Genomic DNA, 18,015 nt, shown 5'->3' with positions numbered 1-18,015 from the left:
CCCACCCGTGTGCTGTGAGCCAGCAGCGCTACACGCTGTGTCGCCTAACTTACGTTGTATGTTGAACAGATACACAAGAACAGACAAGGTTGCATGTATTTATGTTGTTGAGATATGGCTTAAATGCAATGATATGTTCCTCTCCGCGAGCCATGATGCTTTTTTCTGTCACGTTTGCGTAAATGCTGATGTTTGAAGCATGGCCGCGTAGCTGGAAATGAGCAAATTTTTCTTGAGAAAGAATATCCACGTCTGTAAACATACAACGTCCCTGATGTGCTGCTTATGCACCGTGGAGAATTGTTTTTATATCGCCCCCGGTACTGTTGAGTACAGATTGGCGTTTCGAGAAATTGTGTGCGAAGCTGAACCCCAATGTACTAAATTTACCGCGTTTTAAAAGCTTTGACCTTGTGCTGTTTTTGGCTCTTACGTGTGAACACTGGATGGTGCTACAGAGCCAGACAACAAGCAAGATCATCTTTTATACACAGAGTTATTACTTGGGGTAATATGGTGAAGTTGGTGACGTTAATAGAGTACAGTAACTGGCTCGTACTTAATAAAAATTCTGCACATTCTTCAGCGTCCAAGACTGCATCGCATCTCCTAATGGTAGGAGTACAATTATTTATTATTTTGCTGCATAAATTAAATCAGAATGTCATATTCTCCACTTACTGAATAAATAAACTGGAAAAAAATCATTACAATTTGCTGTGCAAGATATTGGTGAAAACACAAGAAAAGTCGCTTTGATGTGATTTGCTCTGAACCCGAGTCCCAGTGTATGTTTTAGTAGTGCATACAAGAGGTCATAATAAAATTTCTTAAATTTTCTGGAAGGCTGGGAAAGAAATTCAGGCAAAAATGTAGAAAATACCAACAGGAAGATAAGAAAGGAAAACAGCCAGGGAGAGTGCAGGAAATGTTTGGAAGCTCTGGTTTCTGCTCAGCCTCAAGCGGACGTCGCGGAGGCCCGTGTGACCGGGCGGATAAACGTGAGTACGGGGCACATTCGAGTTTAAAGAAATGAAAATGTACATTTGCTCATTTATTCCCTGAGCAAACGTGCAATGTCCAGTCCAGTCGGGAGATGTGAGGTTCCTCACCTTGTTATTGATGAGCAACACGGCGGGCGACTCCTCCAGACACGAGCTGTAAACACTGTGGAGATGAGTGGGATTCCGATTCGTTCCCGCACTCTGCTCTGTCCGAGTAGCTTTTTACAAACACGGGTCACGGTTGCTCGGCAACAAGCGGAAATTTTAGGGAATATTAAGGTATAAATGTTCATGATCACGCTCAGATCGATCCTTTACGGCAGCTACTGTAATGTAAATGTTTATATGTATCGCAAAAAGAAAAAAATTACTAGGATGGTAATCAGGAATCGCTGATATTCGGATACATTTTTATGCAGCTACTCGTGTGATGAACGTTGGTTCGTATGTATGGTGGAAAGAAAGAAACTAACCGCACTTAAGAATCACACGTCTGCATCCAAGTGTCTCTTTCTGCTCATGTAATGACCACGTTGTATTTTCTAAGAGATGTTCGTCGCTTTGCAGAAAAGTGTCCGATAAATGAAAACGTAAATGTAAATGTAAATTTTATATCCGTGAAGAAAATGCCATGAAAAATAAACTACTTTGGAAAACGACACCCGGCTGTTCGGAACACGAGGGGCGTCCGCTCATTTCGCTTCACTCGCTGTGTGGAGCGAAGCGGCTTATTGATGAATGATGACTTTAATGAATTGATGAATTGATGAATGAAATTTCCTTTCGAGCTCTCAGCTCTTTGCCCTGACGGAAGCGGCGTGGCCTCAGCTGAGCTGTCCACCCCGATGCTGCGGTGCATGTGGGGAAGCGATCGGGAGCCGGGGGTGGAACGGTGGCCCCGCTCCACGCCACGCTGTTAAGTAATCACGGCAGACCTGTTCTTCACCACAAAATGAGAGTAAAAGGCTCTTCGGATCCAACCGTTGGCACCGCTTGGCCTCCAGGTCCTGTTATGCAATGAAAACAGAGGAATGACATCATTGCGGTTAAGGTGCTGCCTTCGAGCAGTGGAGTACCCGGTGTCCCTTGGGGGTGCCGGTAAGAGTACGAGCGCTTTGTGCCCATGTCAAACTCGTGGTACGGCACACCGACGGCGGGAATTCGCCTCTCGCGCCGCGCGCCCTCGGCTCGCGGGGCCTTCTCCGGGCTGCACGGGCCTCGCCGTGCCGCCGCTCAAGGCGGTCCCTCAAAACCACGGTAAGGACAACGCCGCGCACTCTGTGCTCTGGCTGCTCGGCGGAAACGGTAAAGGCCGCGACGGCGACATCCGAAAGCCCTCGGGACTTCTGACGCGAAATAAGCTCTAGTCCCTGATGACCTGAAGGAACAGCCACTCGATACATTTGCACGTCTCCGTTTAACCGACACCTTTCTCCAAAGCGATTTACAGCGTTAATTCAGTTTTTTAAAAATGCGCTATTTACCAGTTTGAAGAAAAGACTGGGTTTGCGGAGATAAATAGCAGCAAATATACAGTAGATGCTCATAAATGTAAAAGTACTAAATAAGATCAATTATTTACTTATCTATATAGCTGTTTTTTTTTTTTTTTTTTTACTGTATCATCACTGTATTATTATTCTTGGTGCTGTTAATAAATTGACCTTATGTTTTTCTCCACTGGGTGTTCACAGTATGGGGGCACGGTAGCGCAGTGGGTTGGACCAGGTCCTGCTCTCCGGTGGGTCTGGGGTTCGAGGCCCGCTGCGGGTGCCTTGCGGTGGACTGGCATCCCTTCCCGGGTGTGTTCCCTCCTCCTCCGGCCTTATCCCCTGTGTTGCCGGGTAAGCTCCGGTTCCCTGTATGGGACAAGTTATTTGGAAAATGTGTGTGTTCACAGTATTTACCCATTTATGGGGCATGGTCATTTTTTTATTGATGTATCAATTCAGAGTAAACACTATTCTCAAGAGTACTATAGCAGGAGATGGGATATGAACCTGCGACCACAAAGTCCAGGAGCAGTGACTCTAACTACTGTGCCACCCGTTGGAACACTAGTGGCTTGCGGTTCGCACTGCAGTCCTTTACAGGGTGGAAAGCGGCGAAGGGGTACGAAGGTGGAGACGATCTGGGAAACATTTGGCCACTGACACCACTGATACCTTACGCTGTGTTAGATAAAGATGTAAAGATGTTTTAATGAGAAGGGGGTTGAATTTGGATGAGCCTTCTGGTGTGATTGCAGCTCCCGAATGGCCATGAGCTCCCTTTGGACCCTCATGTATTACGGCAATTTCCAGAAAACTGCCGCTTTGACGTGTGTAAAATGTATACGTTTAAAATAAAGTTTTTTTTCTAATATATTTTATTGCATAATGTATAGCCAGTTTCACAATATAATGAGAAACAATTTCAACATTTTTAATATGTTTCCATGTGCCTTGCTTTTTTATTGCAACTTGCTATAATCTGCCTTCTGGTATGATGTCATTATGACATCACTGCCACTATGATGTCATTGTCTCAGCGGAAAATTTCGTTTAGATATATCTATGATTTACTTGTTTTACCTGTCATGTGTTGTGCATAAAAAAATAAAGTTTACTAATTGAAAACACGCTTAAAAATAACATGAAAATGTGCTTCTGCAAGATGCTGTTCCTGAATTGTTCCAGTATAATGCTGAACTGTGTAAAATTGCGCAAAATTGCAAGTTAATTTGGACAATTCGTGTTTTATGAAGATCGATGAATTACAGCTTTGTAAATAAAGTGGTGTAAATAAATAAAAATAAAAGGCAGGTGACGTGCACAGCGCTCCTTCAAAGGAGCTGGTGTTCAGCTGGTGTGTAAGGAATGTTTTCCTGTTTTTTTTATTTTGCGAAACGTTGCAAGATGATTTATTACCGTGCGACATTAAAATGTCTCGTATATCAAACTCTTAGCAATGGTCTTCTTTGTCGAGTGAATGAAAGGCAGCTTGGACCTTGGCATCGGGGATGGAAATGACTCGCTTTTCATGCATTCAAGTTCTTGGAAAGCTCACGGGGTAACTGGAGGCCTTGGGATTTATTTCAGAACATAAAAAGCAGATGGCCAGGCTTCGGCCCTGGGGCCGCAGGGCCTCACTTTGCTGTGTGGTTCCACGTGAAGTCCTCTAACTCCGCTGTGTGACAACGCTGCTGAGCTCCATACTCGGTCTGAGAGAAGCAGATAGAGGGACACACCCACGGCCGAGGGGAGGCTGGTCCTGGGTCCTGGTACGGATGTTCCTATCAGCGAGGTCCTGGACGGAAACATCAAGTGCAGCGTTTCTGCCGTTCTGCTCTGACCTTTCCTCATGCTCTCCGGAGCAAGACGGTGAAAAGGCCGGCCAGGATGAGGAAGCTTTCCTGGACCTCATGCCGCATCACAGATACTGCAAAGAGGTCACGCACCGTTCATCGTTTTAACTTCTTTTCTTTCTTCAACCTCTTTCACACCATTTACATCCACATTGACACATTCAATCAGCAGACGCTCTTCTCCAATGCAAAGTACAACTCGGAGTAAACAAAAGTGCGTCAACAGCAGATGAAGAATGACAGATACAAAGAGAAAATGATCACTTTGTCCACCACTGTTTTTTTTTCTTCCGCCACATGACTGACTACATGTACAATTGTGTTGGACAGGCGATAGAAAGGTGATTGTGACAGGTGCTGCGATGAAAATTTATGTGAATGTGTGCAGCTAAAAGGAGATCAGGAGAGAAAGGGCTATGGAAAAGATGGCTTTGAGACCTTTCATGAGTGGTGAGGATTCAGCAGCTCTGAGGGAGAGAGGGAGCTCATTGCACCACACTGGCTGAAAAACTTGAGAACCTACAAACTTTCAATATTTGACCCTTGTGAGAGGGACAACCAAGTAGTCAGAGGTGGAGGAGCTCAGCACTTTTGCTTGGCTTTGGAGACTGACCAGGTCCTGAAAGGTATTGGTGTGCAGATTCAACCACCTTGTAGGCCGTACCCAGAGTGTTAAACCTGATACGGGCAGCTACAGGAAGCCAGTGGAGAGATGCTAGGAGGAAGTGCAGTGGTCCCACAGACACTCCTGTTTCAAGACGGATTGATCCATTAAGTCTGTGACATCAGCTAAGAACCAATTTCTATGGGAGATGAGAAACAGCATGTCAGCTTCAGTAGGGAAATAATTTACCTTACTATGTATGCAAAGAAATTAATATCATCCCAGATTCCTCTCCATACAGAGCGGTCGGGTTGCATGAAAACAAAGCGAGTAGCGCCTGGGTGGTGTGAGAGGATGTGGGTTCGATCCTCATGTTCCTGTGTCTGTGTGGGTTTCCTCCGGGTGCTCTGGTTTCCTCCCACAGTCCAAAGACATGCTGTTCAGGTTCCCCCATAGTGTTGGGGTGACAGATAGAGTGTGTGTGGTCCACTGATGTATGGATGAGTGACCCAGTGTAAGAAGTGTATCTAGCAGTGTAAGTTGCCGCGGTGAATAAGGTGTGTGGGCTGATAACACTACATAGAGTTCATTGGAAGTTGCTTTGGAGAAAAGCGTCTAATAAATAAATAAATAGATGTAAACGTAAAGCGTCAAACACAGTGGAGACACTTCTTAATGCATCAATTGTACTTTTGCTGAGATGTATGTCGCTTTGGACAAAAGCGTCTGCTAAATGAATAAATGTAAATGTAAAGATACAAGCAGGTAAAGAGTGTAAAATCTGAACTAAGGTAATGGTTTAAATAATAACTCATGCATGGTTGCAGAGGATGCTTGAAGTTTCAGTGTAAAATATGTGTTAAAAAACATCTCACCTGCAAAGAACAGCAATGTGGATGTTCATCACTTCACCGAAGTCCCTTATGTGCAAAACAGTGGCTTTTACCACTTAATCGCTGCTAGACGGTTGGGCAACAGCGCCAATAAAAACACTTGTAATAGAATAAGGGAGACCTTTACTTCCATCATGGAATAAAACCACAAAACGTCTTTACCAGATTTAAAGGGGGTTTGGGTTCATAGCCTTATTTTATAGAAATGCTCCCGGCGATTGCAGTAACAGCCCAGGGCTCAGGATGTGGAGTGAAGCACTAGACCAGGCAGGATGGAGGGGAAGCAAGACAGCAGACTGCAAGGCATCCTGTTTCTCATCCACTGCCAGCTCTGTTGAAACAGTCCCGTCACGTTCTACACCGTGCCCATGTTCACGAGCAACAGAACCTCTCATTGCGAGCAGAAATACGTCTGTATAGATCATTGGTTCCACAAGGCAGGGAAATCAGAAGCAGCTTGGTGACTGGAAAGTCAAATGCAACGTGCATGTTAATTGATTATAATGGTGTGGTGTTATGACAGTGCGTTTACAGTTATTTACTCAGACACTTTTCTCCAAAGTGAACTCAGACTGAACAAAAGTGCAGCACCAACAGAAGACGCAGACAGGTGACTGTTGTACCACAGTCAGAGTGTTCAATACCACAGTACAAAGTAGGTGCAGAACTGATAGGAAGCACAGAGGTGATGGTGACAGACGGTGTGATGTGAGTTCATGGAGCAGTTAGGACATCAGGAGAGAAGTGGCTCTGAAAGAGATGGGTTTGAGACCCTTCTTGAACGTTGAGAGGGATTCAGCAGCTCTGAGGGATAGAGGGAGCTCATTGTACCATATCGGACCCAAAACTGCACACTTTTGATTTTAGACCTTTGTGAGTGGGACTAGGGGGTGTGGTGGCGCAGTGGGTTGGACCACGGTCCCGCTCTCTGGTGGGTCTGGGGTTCAAGTCCCGCTTGGGGTGCCTTGCGGCGGACCGGCGTCCCGTCCTGGGTGTGTCCCCTCCCCCTCTGGCCTTACGCCCTGTGTTGCCGGGTAGGCTCCGGTTCCCCGCGACCCTGTATGGGACAAGTGGTTCAGAAAATGTGTGTGTGTGTGTGTGTGTGTGTGTGTGTGTGTGTGTGTGTGTGTGTGTGTGTGTGTGTGTGTGAGTGGGACCACCAAGTGGCCAGAGGTGGAGAAGCTTAGCGCTTCTGCTGGGCCATAGAGAGCTATCAGGTCCTGTAGGAATCAGGGTGCAGATCCTCTGACCGTCTTATACTCCGTAACCAGAGTATCAACCTAAGAGGGGAGAGCCAACACATCTATCCCATTCCATTGTCCTCTGGTAGAGGTGAAGAGGTGTGTGTGTGCACTGATTTTGTGATGTCAGTGGATTCTTTCAGAAGCAATACATTTGATGTATTCATTTAGCAGGTGCTTTTCTCCAAAGTGATGTACTTATATCTCGGAGAACAATACAGCTGTGCGTGACACCGTGATAAGATAGAATGGTCAAGGTTGTTCGTGTCTCACGTTATTATGAAATTCTGAAGTCTTCCGATCAGCTTAACATGAACAGCCTTGTTTCATTTCAGTCGCATGATCCTGAGTAGGAATCGAAGCAAAAGTCTGCCAAAAAAAAAAAAGCGGCCAACAACTGGCTTACAGCCACAAATGACTAATTGTCGACAACAAGAGTCCTTATGGAAACAGGGTCCAGAGACTGCAATTGCGTTCAGGGGACTGGGACGAGCACGCATATGGGTTCTGAAAAGAAACTGTGTGGAAAAGTCGGACCAATACTGCAGCGTATAGGAAGTAATTGTACACTAGGCAGGGATGTGGATGTTAATGCTGTTGAAGGACATCTGCTGGATTGGCCATCGCACGTTTACTGCGTTCGTCTTAGTACTCGCTTGCAGTCGCTCTTGTTTTGGCCATATGGGCTTTTTAAATCTGCAGAAGGGGAGAGGATTACATGCTTAATACAAGCTCTTGGGTCTGACATTTTGCTGGTGGATGACTATTGTTCTCCTGCTGTACACTTGCCAATTCTGGGAGTAATGTTGTGCTGAGCTGCTCTGGGGCTGAAAGGCTGGGATGAATCACAGCCTAGAATTCATTAGGGTTAGGGGATTAACCAGTTATCCGGGGGATACTGGAGACGAATGTGGGACGAGGGGAAAAAAAGGTGCAGAAAATTGAAAGGGAGAGGGAAAGAAGTATGGCTTTTTGTATTTTTAAACTTGTCATTTTTAAAGATTATTGTTCTCAGTTTTTCCACTGCTAAATATATCACAATAATAAGTGTAGTCGCCACTGGAATTTCATTTTGATCAAAACAGTTGTAACTATGAGACTTGATTAGTGTAAATAATAGAATATTACAATTTTATTTTATACTTATTTTTAACCTCCATCTATAAGAATGTTGTGCAAGTACCCCACTCTTATTAAAAAAGTACTGTGATGTCTCTGATGTTAATTTAAGACTGTCTGGAAATATTTGGGGAATATTTATAAAAGCCACACAAGGAAAACACACTTTTCTAATATGCATAAACAGTATAGTATAAGGAATACATAAATAAGATAGAGAAAATATAGTAGGCTGTTGTGTGGGGTGCAGTGGTGCAGTGGGTCGGACAAGGTCCTGCTCTCCTCTGGGGTTCGAGTCCCGCTTGGGGTGCCTTGTGATGGACTGGCATCCCGTCCTGGGTGTGTCCCCTCCCCCTCCAGCCTTACCCCCTGTGTTGCCGGGTTAGGCTCCGGCTCCACACGTGTATAGTAGGCTATCTTCCATTAGCAGACAGACACTGAATGAAGGCCAGGTAGGATTTTGGATAACAGAAAATGTACTCTAAAATGAACTATAATGTTACAGTGAAGGGGTGCGGTGGCGCAGTGGGTTGGACCGCAGTCCTGCTCTCCGGTGGGTCTGGGGTTCGAGTCCCGCTTGGGGTGCCTTGTGACGGACTGGCGTCCCGTCCTGGGTATGTCCCCTCCCCCTCCGGCCTTACGCCCTGTGTTGCCGGGTAGGCTCCGGTTCCCCGTGACCCCGTATGGGACAAGCGGTTCTGAAAATGTGTGTGTGTGTGTGTTACAGTGAATCTTCACTGTTGTCAGTGTCACGCACTGTTGTGTTGTGTTGTTTTCTGAGTATTACATCACTTTGGAGGAAAGTGCCTGTTAAAAAAAATGAAAATGTAAATGCGGACCGAAATTCATCTTAAATCTGCCTCCTTCAACTTATGTCTGTAATATTTGGGGACAAATGACCCGATCGCAGGAAAAAAGAACCGCCGAGCAGAAACGTTTTCGACCTTTTCAAATCAGACAGTGTTAAAAATGCCTCCACCAAATAATGTCATCGCAATAAAATAGTAATGTTCCCTGAAGCTCTGACAAGTTCTGTAGCAGTAATTTTATTCTAACTTGGACTCAAGGGATTGGCGAAGTGTTGTCTGCCTGGAGCTAACAGCCTATCAGTCTGGTTTTCTGCGCTCGCTTGTCCCAGTGGTCAGTGGCGGGGATGGATATCAAGGTCCAACCAGTGTGCTGGAGCCGGAATCCTGATAATGAGCTGCAAAGACACTTACTGATAAAATTGCTAATTGTCACGGACAGGGCGCTACTTCCTCTCTTAGGATTTCATTTCGTAACATTTAGGTCAAAAGTTTCCTTTCTTTAACCAGCTGCTCTTCACATGTAGTGAATTTTTTCTCTCTCCTCCGTTACCTTCATATGATTCAAAAAGGACTCTCTCCAAGTAGACGCCTTCATCTGGTTTAATGAAAACGATTGCCATGCACATTGACTTCAGTCTGGTTCAGAAAGGATCACCTTCTGATACACTCTTTGATCTGATTCAGAGAGCATTGCCTCTCGGTACATACCTTCGTCGTGATGTACATTTTTCTCTCTGCCAAAGATCAGCGAAGCTGGGCTGATGTGAAAATGAATAGGACCATCGGGAAATAGCTAGCACTTAACATTACGTTCCCTGTACAAAAGAAGCAATTATAGACAAAGATATCCTCAACACAGCTGAGGACTCGGCACTGTATGACATCAGTCTCGAGTCAGCCAACACATTGAAAACACATAGAATTTCTCGATATCTGACATTGTGCCTGCATGTTTCTGCAGGATGAAGAACGGCCTTTAGAAGAATAGGACATTTTTGGAAGGAGATGTGCAAGTGAAAATAACCAGTTTACAGTGCAGTAGTTTAATTTACTGCAAACTAAAGCATAAAAACTGCAAAAGTATTTACAGTGAAGACAAAACAATGCAAATTAAAAAAAAAATTCACAATATTCCAAATATACAAATAGAATCAATGCCTGACTTCTCACGATTATACTAGTGACTACAGTTCACAGGTATCTCTACTCACTTGTCATTTTCTCTTCTTAAGACTGATGACTCTTGAAAGACATTCATTGACTGATGATTATATCTAGTAGTATTTTTCATTGTCACGTTACTTTCCCCTCATCCATGGTTGTCAGTGTGTGGCAATTGAGACAAATAATCTGCAGTTACATTCTTCCTGCAAACTCTGTAATGGATGTACAACAGTTTAGCTGTAGTTACCTTGGTGTTACCACTGCACTCTGGCCTTTTGCAGTTTGGAGTCATGTGAGAGCTCCGTAGCAGTTTCCAAGTGAAAATCTTATCCTCTCATCCTAGTAAGTTACATCAGTTGTCAAGAGCCAATATGACAAAAAGATATTATTTGAAAGACTTGTTTCTTTGGATAGCGAGAAGAAAACAGAATGTTCCTCTTCTGTAGTCTCCAGGGTGAAAACTACCCCATTGTGAACCAATGAGGCCTCTTCCTAGACAATGAATCTTCATCGGAATTCTAGGCTCTGGAATGCAGGGAATGAATTCAACTGTTGCCTGAGGTTGTTGAAGGTGTCACCTCAGTCCTTTGTCCATAACACTAGATTCTTGGCCAGTTTTGTGGTGTGTTTTCTTAAGGTTACAGCACAGGTGACAAACTACAGCATGAACCTATTGCACCATCCATTAATTCTCAAAAAAAGACCTAACCAGTTTTCCTACTCTTATTTTTTTCAGGTTGAGGGCTATTTCGAATGACTAAACCTTTGTTCGGTTGTGGTTACGCTTCCCATTCCCTCGGTCATCAGCAAGGCATTTATGGCAACTTAGAATCAGGCTACCAGTGAGGGTCTTCCAAGTCTCGGACGCTATTGGTGATCCTCCTACATGCTGCTATAAATGACTACATGGTTCAGGCAGGCCACACTTGAGCCTTTGCACCTGTCAAATAGAGGACTCTTAATTTTTCAGGTGTTAATTTTTTTCCAGAAACAAATTTTCAGGAGTGAATGAGTAAATTTTGACCATTCTCTGGCATTGGGAGAAACTGACTCAGGTTGTCCTTGTTCTGACTGCAGTAACTTCTTTAAAAAAATGTTCTTTCTTCATCAATGCTCTCTGCTTGGATTGGGGGTTGCATTGGAAAGGTAAAGTGACAGACTCCCAGATCGGCACATAAAGTCTTTTTTAATCCTCGTTGCAAACCAGTTTGGCCAGTATGGACCGAAACATAACTATTAGTCATATGTCTTGAAAGAGGGACCACTAGTAGTGTAGTGGTTAGAACTTCTGTCTTTGGCCCAAAAGATTGCAGGTTTGAATCCCATCTCTGTATGTAGTACACTTGAGTAAGGTATTTACTGTAAATTGCACCAGGAAAAATGACCCAGCTGTATAAACAAGTAAATAATTGTAACTTAACATGGTTAGTTGATTTGGAGAGAAGCATCAGCTACATGAATAAATGTTAAAATTGCCCAGCTGCACACACAGATAAATAATTGCAGGAAGCTTAACATTGTAAGTTGTCTTAGAGAAAAGCTTCAGCTAAATGAATAAATTAAAAACTTAATTTATAAAGACCTTGGATACAGAAGGTGCTGTGGCCAATCCAAATGGCAGAATTAGGTATTCATAATAACCAAAATGGTACCATTCATTACCCTGCTATATCCTAAATAGATTAATCTCCTCAGGTCTACCTTGGAAAATATTGTTGCCCTTTTTATCTGTTCTGCCGAAATCCTAGGTAATATCGTAAATCCGTAATAACATGATTGGTCTTAGATCCCATTGTTTTTCTCCTCATAAAAAAGTGAAGTGTCTACCTGTGAGGCAAATGACCAAATAATGCCTGAATCCAGAACTTCTGCAGTAGAGGGTACACACTCACCCTTGTTTAAGTAGGAAGGGCAGAGGAGTTGGAGTTACTAAAAAAAAAAGTTTTTTATGAATCCTGGTACTTGACTTTAAATGTGAGCGTCAGGGCTCTCTGTTGAGCTAGCATGGCAAGGCAAACTCAAACGTAATCAATGGAAATCCCGAGCCCTTCTGCACTGGGACTGTGTCGGATTAGCAGCTGTGGAATTCCCAGCTGCTCCCAAAATTTACAAATGTCCAGATTTGATAACTGTTAATTCCCCAAGAGGTTTGAGCTGGAAAAAATAACCCATTTTCATAGGAATAATGTGACTTTTACTAACTAACGGTGAAGCCCTCAATACCTTCTGAACTGGCAAATAAGGAGAGACAACATAGAGGTTCCCCCACTGGTTACAACAACAACATTGGTCCCTCTCCGAGGTTGTGCAACATGTCCTCTGGCTCCCAGTGCCCTCATTCCATCAAGGTTTCCTGGATGTCAAAAATTTGAAGAGGAAAATGAGGACCAGTTTGACAGAATGCTTCATGCTACTCTCTATTTTCATTCCCTTATGACATTATTCAGTTTGATGGACTTCTGAAGGAGTTAAGTCTGAACCCTCATCTTTGCAAGTCAATTTGTATAGGAGCTATTTTTTCAATCTACTATGATAGCTCAACAGGATAACATCAACTCATGGCAGAACGTACTCCGCAGTGGTCCACTATTGATGGATCTCCAATCTCTCTTTTCCTTCAGTCAGATCGCCAAACATTCCTAAAACTGAGCAAAGCTTGTTCCATACTGATTTGACATAGCAGCTGCCCACTCTTGAGATCTGCCCATCAGAAGGAAGTGAAAAGCCACTTTTTCCAATTCTGTGCTGAATGCAAATTGTTAGAGAAATGAAACAAGTTAACATTGTAATAAAAACCCTTTGCACTGGTTCAGCAACCCATTTTTCCATTCCAAGATTGCTAGCAGGGTCACCTATGGGAGTTCGGCTGAAGAATGGAGCAGGTCTGCAAATGCTAGTCCAGAAGATGCGACTAGAGCAATAATGGCATTCCTGAAGTACTTGACTGATCGAGTCTGTGAGACACCTCAAAGATGAGTCCTGGTGTCCCAGGAACGTGACTAGTGTGAAAAAGTCAGTTCTCATAGATTCCAACTGCTGGATGTATGGGAAATGGTGATGTCTTCAAAAAAACAATACTAACAAGGGAAATGAGAGTGAATCCAAGTGTCGAGTTTATTTACAGTGAACAACATAGAATCTGCAGACATAATGAATCTTCAACAACTTGAGAACATAGAACACAGAACGCAGAAGCAAGAACGGAAGGTAAGTCACACTGTCAACAGCTCTTCAGGACCTTATTAAAAGAATTACCACACAAAGAAGAGTCTGTGAAGTACTTCTCCAACCAGTTTCGTCGAAAGGCGGAGCTGATTAGTAGGTCTCTGGTCTGTGAGAGACCCCTAGGATTCAGGAGAGAGAGCACTCTGGCGTTCCCTTATGGCATGGTCACCCAAACTTATATCAACAATATTTGTACATCTCATTTCCCCAAATTCTGTGATTGTCAGGGAAAGAAGAAAGATAAAATGCTTTATGAATTTGCATGAAGCAAATGACTACTCATATTTTGGTGGGGACATTTAGTCCAAGGCTCACCTTCATGTGCCACAGTGTTGCAAAAACATGATAAAATATAATGCACAAGTCAACAATAGGTCCAGCTATAGCTGAGAATGCCAGGGTATCATGCATAGAACTTGCCTGAGGTCTGAAAAATGACAAACTGCACCTGTCCCTCTCTCGAGGCATGTGGACATGCTGGAGTGCGACTGTGCTCCCTCTAAAAGTCTCTGTGACCATGCAAGAAAATATAAAAAAACCGAATAACCTCTGTCATTGGTCTCTAGTGAACGTTGTCTGGCATAGTTAAGAGTTATGATTTCATCTATGCTCCGCAATGGAAGTCATCAGGAGAGGTCATGGCCAAAAATACTTGGACAGACAACTGGAAAAAAGTCAATCTTTTTATTATGAATTTAAGACTCATGCCATCTAAATTTATTCTGTTCGTTTTCCTGTCTATTTCTTAAAAAACAGTTGTCCAGATGTTACAAAATATCTCGAATCACATGTCAAATTAACAGGCTGCATAGATTAAGGTTTTTCTTCTCCATGTGACATTTCAGATTCAATTAGGAGGAATTTCCGCAAAAGTTCAATACAAGTTCAACACAACAAGCATCGACCTATTATTATAGTTTCTCTCAATTGCTTAGGTGCAATTCCTTAATCAAAGTTCACTTTTTCAAAAGGACTACCGCTAACTCACAAAACACTTCCTCACATGAACACATTTTACCAACAAAATGTCCAAACACACTCATCATCCTTTGTCGTATCAGTGCCGAAGCGACGCACATCTCGACCTTCAGCAGAATAACTAGTAACGCATGACTGAAAACGTCACACTGTAAACAGTCGAGCTGTTTGAGTTCCTCTTCGGACAACAATGTTCCCGACAAAGACATGGAAACACATCAAAATACAAAGTTTGCTCACACTCCTCAAGTAAACACAGTGATTGTCAGCGTCTCTGAAAAGATTACTTTTAATTTCTGGAAAACTACAAACATGAACAGATGCTGCATGTCACAGCAATGGAAACATTTTTTCAGTAAAAATCGCAGTAATATTCTTCAATAGCTTGTAAAATTCACAAGTTTCTCTAGGTTTTCCATTAAAAAGCATAACAAAAACATAAGTACAAGAGGAAGGAGACCTAAAAAGAGGCAGCGCTTAACATCTTGGGTGAGAAGCACCCTCTGAGACAGGTCACGGCTCATATTTTTCAAGTAAATGGCAGCTCAAATATTACTTTAGACTTGAAAATATCTGTAAGTTACAGCCAAATGCACAACAGTGTAGATTGATAGTTGAGATTCTACAAAACACAGTTCTAGTTCAGGCTTAAAATAAACCTACTTTCCAGCACAATCACTTCTGAAAAGCAAACAAGAATGTTGTGTTTTGAAGGAAAAGCACATTAAATCACATTTTAAGGCCACATTTCCTAGTGCTTCATTCTTATTTTCCAGCTATGTCTCTAGAGCTTCATGATGTATTGTCCCTTCTTGTTTTGTCAATTAAAATAAAAGCATAAAACTAAATCTGTTCTCGTCTTGTATTGTAGAGAAAGGACACCAAAGGATTAAGAGTAACGTTATAATGTTAGCAAAAGCACAATGAAAAAAATTGAATTAGGAAAATACGGGTAAATCACAGTTAACACACAAATCTAATAATGAATGAGTAACAATGCTGAAGGAATATTCTGTCCAGTGCAGTCTCAATAAATGTGAGACAGCCCAGGTCAGTTATAAATGAATTTATTTTGAAATGTTGCAAAAGTTTTTGTTTAAAATATCCTTAAAAGAAGATTCCAGGATGACAGTGTCCCCAATCGCAGAGCACAAGAATTCAGCAAATGGTTTATAGACAACAAGAACAATGAAGAACGTGCACCACAGCACTTCAGGGAAATTCTGCAGAGTATTTGTATTTATTAGTTTATTTAGCTCACCCCTGTACCCAAGGCAATGTACAGTGTTAGGAACCCAATACCTTCAGATTGTGAGTTTAAGGGTCTAATCACTGGGTTACCTAGTGCTCCATCATCATCACCACCACCATCATCACCATCATCATCATCAGTTCCTCTTATGAAGGATGGTGTCACACCCCTCCCGTAAAGTTCTAGGTCCTTGTATAATCTTTGGCACTGCCTGCTGAAGCTGTTGTAGTAGCTTGTGGTAACCCGGTGTCCTATAAAGGTGCTTCATTTTTTAAGCTTCCATTCAATTCTCTATACAGACATTGTAAATATAAACCCGCAGCCTGTGGATTTATATGTTTACAGTGGATTTATGTACAGATGCTCCTCTACTTACGATGGTTCGACTTACGATTTTTCGAAGTTACGATGGTACGGTAGCGATACGCATTCGGTAGAACTTCGAATTTCGATCTGCTCCCGATCGAAACAACCAATAATGTGTTGAAAGCATTTTTCGTTTTGTGTTTTCACATCCCATCATGATTACTAAACGCCCTTGTGTGTCTCCTGCTTACATTTGCCCGGCTGTAGGCTATGGTAAGTGTTCTGAGCACATTTAAGGTAGGCCAGGCTAGGCTATGATGTGCTGTACTGTATTTTTTTTCCCACTTACAATTTTTCCACTTACGATGGGTTTATCGGAACGTAACCCCACCGTTAGTCAAGGAGCTTCTGTATTTACTTTAATTAACAACCAGGGAACTGAGATTGAATAATTGCGCAACTGAAGGAAATTCGGTTAATGATTTACGAAAAGATCTGAATATTCACAAGTGGTCTTATGGAGGTCTGGCATGATGAAAATTGTCTGAGGTGTGGGAAAGTTCAGCCGAGGATGGAGGAGTGTAAGTTTCTCCAGTCACTGTGAAGTACACAAGATTTAGGCAAGTGACCTGGATATTCCGACATTTATGTCCTTGCAAATTCAAACAAATTTACAAACAGGGACAAATAAAAAAGGGCCTATAGTGTGCATTTTCCTTCCTAGATTAAGGGTGTTTGATATGTTTCGCAACAAGGTAGTTGTGTGGATTCAAAATAGTGCACAACAGAAAAAGAAAACCTACAAAACTTGTTTTGCAGGAGGCCTATAATTCAAAAATAAACTGTTGTCGTGAGACCTTATTTCAGCAGTTATTTTAAGTTGTTCGATTTAGCTTTGAGTGCTCAGTGCATATTTTTGCAGAACAAGGATATTTTTCTTAAAGTGGGTCAGATGTTTATTTTTTTGCTGTCTATGTACCTCTAACAACAAGCACCATTCAAAAGTGTCCTTAATAGCTAACTTGCAAAATGTGATCCATCCCTGGAAACTACTAGGTAACCGATCTAGTCTGAGAACTATTATCCATGTTGTAGAGCAGATGATTTCCCTTCATGAAATCTGGACTCAAGATCTGTTTGAAGTTTGCTGTTTGCTTCACGTAGGTCACTTTCAGATGTTGGGATCTCAGTTCTCAGAAGGCTGAATTAGGGCGACATCATTCTCAGGGCATGACTTCATATGAACCTTCCATCTTTAACTTTTCCCTCCATTTGCAGTGTCTGGATTTTTGGAGCACACATGGAAACCAAATGCAACCTCGACTTCTGAGCTGAGCTTCCATACCACTCACGCGGTCTTGCCTCTATGATTCAGACTCTCCATGTACCCGAGATACAGTACAACCTGAGGTGTGGAGTCACTTCTTCCAGTGAGTCCACAGCAACCTCCTCACACTGTGAGCCTGCAGTTCGCTTCTTACCCTCGGCTACGTCTTCAGCTAGTTTACATTTCCGAAAGTAGGGTTCACACTCTTTGATGCCCTTGGGATGAGACAGGAATATTTATCTGGCCTTCCTGGTACTGCCATCAATAGAACTGCTCCTAGATATTTACAAGACTTAATCATTCACTACACGCCAACCGGACCACTACACTCTTCCCCTTCCGAAAGGTAAAGCACGGAGGTTCTCGGTTCTGGCTCCGTCGTGGTGGAAAGACCTCCCCCTCTCAGTCAGAACTGCTGAATCTGTCCACGTTTAAAAAAGGTCTTAAAACTCATCTCTTCCAGACTCACTTCGCCCATCGTCTCTTAAGTTCATGTAAGGTGTAAATATTCATGCTCTATAACTTTAAGATCAACCCACGATAACCCTTTACACAGCTACTCCTGTAATGTAACAAAAATGTTTATACGTATCTCCAAAAAAAGAAAAAATTATTACTAGGAAGGTGATCAGGAATCGTCGATATTCTGATACATTTTTATGCAGCTACTTGTGTGACGAACATTGATTCATATGGTGGAAAGAAACAAACTGCACTTAGGATTCACACGTCTGCATCTAAGTGTCT

This window comes from Scleropages formosus, chromosome 1, assembly GCF_900964775.1.
Source record: "Scleropages formosus chromosome 1, fSclFor1.1, whole genome shotgun sequence".
Classification (NCBI taxonomy): domain Eukaryota; kingdom Metazoa; phylum Chordata; class Actinopteri; order Osteoglossiformes; family Osteoglossidae; genus Scleropages; species Scleropages formosus.
Note: the sequence above shows the minus strand (reverse complement) of the source record.